Below are 2,923 nucleotides of genomic sequence, written 5' to 3' on the forward strand. Positions count from 1 at the left end.
GGGGGGTCAAGTGATAAAGGATGGAGGGAGGGGGGAGAGGGGTGGCAAGAAAAGAACTGATGACTCGACCAGATACATGTACTAACCCTACTGACCTTGGCATTGTGAGCAGGATTCAAGCACGCGCAATTGAAGCACGTGCCACCCTTATATACTCACGGTCAAAGGCCGCCCAGATCTGCCTGGTTCCTGTTCTGTCCCTTCTACGATCGGCTCAGTGACTGAAGAGAGAGAGAGAGAGAGAGAAAGAGAAGAGAGAGAGAGAGAGAGAGAGAGAGAGAGAGAGAGAGAACATCATCACCTCGTGATTCTGATCCGATTGTACGCATACCACATGGACTTGGGACGGCTCGGATGCTCTTAGCGGCGCTAGTCGTAACTGTGGGGAAAATCTGCTAAGTTGATTGATGTATAGACCTTCGGCATATGCTAGGCTGTCCGTTCTCTAGGTAATTCCGGCCAAAGTGTTTATTGATAAGTCTGTTTTGCCCCGCAAGACGCGAGGAAATAATTGAGCGCATATTAATATTATTATTCCCACCCAACTCTCCCCTGACGCAAATCCGTAACCCTCTAATACAAAGAAATATTGTTAAGAAGATTTGAGGACCGTTGAGCGCGAGAGTGTTGACCCAAAGTAGCCAGACCCCGGCTCACGAGCTAGTATTATACTCCCGTGCACATTGACAAACGAATTCAGTCGACGTGCGCATTGACAATCGAATTCAGTCGAGTCGAGTCGCAGATTTTTCCTCCATGAGTTAGCAAAAGCTACCACCATTTTGGCACAACACGATGAATGAATTCGACCAAGTTCGATTGTGACCTTCAAAACCAAACGTGCTCGTTTTTCAAGGTCTCGAGTCGAATCGGTCATATTGTGCCAAAATGCTAGCGTTTGCCCCTACGTGGAGGAAAACCTGTCTGGCCCCGATTCGATTCGACTGAACTCGATTTGTTTTTGCAGTGTGCACGGGCTATAAGACGAACTCTTATAAAATACTGTGATAATATAGGCTCAAAAAGGACAGCTGGAGGGTGCCACTGACAGAGCTGGTCTCCTCATTGTCCCTAGCAGAAGCCATAAGTCTTCTTAATCCTTATTTCTTCTAGGCTAATTCTCTTTACACAATAGTATCCTCTGCAGATGCGTTGGTCAATGTCAGTATTATTATCATTATCATTATCATTATCCTTATCATTATTATCATAAACGTGGCTGTAAAGTGCCCCTATTAGGCACAACTTATGTTCCTTTGCCTTGGTCCCCCATAATTCCGGGCGGTTGCAATCTGAATTACGTCTTTTAGCATTCAAGCATGCGCATATATGTTGTGTCCAAGATAGAAAAAACCCAGCAACAAATAAATTGAAAAGTAAACATTATCTAGTTTCGTCAAAGTGGACACTTGTGACACGTCGGCCTAGAAACCTACATTTTAATTTATTTATATTTTTTAAAAGGCGTCGCTATTTTTCTTTCCCTCTATTGTGTATTGTGTTCAGTCTATCAGCTCTTGCTTTCTCCAAACACTGAGTGGTGCTGGTCGTGCCTATATGCTTCTCTCTTCTCAAAGAAAAAAAAAAAAAAACAAGAAAATCAACCACCCTACTTAACAACTAAACAAACAACATAACATCAACCCCCCCCCTCCCATTTCCATTTTCTAACCAGGAAACAGAACAAAGTGACTGTCAAGTCCTCCAATGTTCCATGAGTCCATGAGTCAGTTTGGATGCATCTAATGCAGGGACTGAGCAGGATGGACAGACAAAAAGAAACAACAGGGTTGAAAGTTGAAACAACGGAGAGGAAAGAAAAGAAGTAGAGCCTGTCAGATGCACTCAGTGACCGCGCAGGTATTTATTTATTTAACATTGCCGCTCCAAACAATACATTGACAAACGATTGTAGAAAACAAGCGACAATCAATTCGACGTATCAATTACTCTGGTGGGTTCTTAAGAGCACTTGGATTTTGTCCTGTGCACAAACAAGCCACAAATCGATGGCGTTATAGTTTTACCGTGTAACTCGGTGCTTGTCAACCTTTTTGTAGCAGGCCCCACATTTGCCACTTTTGTATGTTCGTCGAGCCCACCCACACGCATTTCCAAAAAAGGGACATGAAATAAAACTTGTCACAAACCAAGTGACCCTCACTACCCTCCAAATTTGCCAAATGTAATATATCGCCCAGGTTGGCAAGTACTGGTGTCTCAAGTAGGTATAGATCAACTATTGTTTGGTTTGTTCTACAACCTTTGCCGGGACCCCCTGTATTTCACAATGATAATAATATGTTTTGCCATTAGGTTTGATATTTTCTAGAAAGCAATTGATTTGCGACGGTTTTCGTGGCCATATTTGTGTTCTACATTCGTATAACACGGCGATTGTGCCCCCTAAAAGCAATGCATCTGCGCGTGTGTGCGGAAGTAATTATAATAAAAATAAATGACATTTATATAGCGCTCAACCCCGAGTAAAGTACACAGGCTCTGAGCGCTTTACAATACAGTACAACAGTACCATAAAACGTTGTGTTCTAACTAAAAGAAAATGACTCCAAATATTCATCGTATTAATTTAAAACAGAAACGACTTCGGCTGGCATTAGAATGAATCAAAAGAGTTGATCTCTTAACTTGGGGCCTTGGTATTCAAATGAAGTAAAATCTTACCATCCTTTTAATAAGAAGGACTGTCTGTGTGTTCTGATTTTCTCTCTTCAATAAATCAGTGACACTGTAAGAGTATAAGACAATGGACATGCAGATCTTATCGCCCCGCAGTGACACCTCGTAGGGACTATCAGAAGCTTCCTGACTGCACGATCGACACGTCTGCTGTGTTTACTCAGTGATTGAGGAGATCTCTTGTGACGTCATTGGGGGGGGGCGACTGCTGGGGGGAGTCGGG

The sequence above is a fragment of the Aplysia californica genome, unplaced genomic scaffold, assembly GCF_000002075.1.
Source record: "Aplysia californica isolate F4 #8 unplaced genomic scaffold, AplCal3.0 scaffold00568, whole genome shotgun sequence".
NCBI lineage: Eukaryota > Metazoa > Mollusca > Gastropoda > Aplysiida > Aplysiidae > Aplysia > Aplysia californica.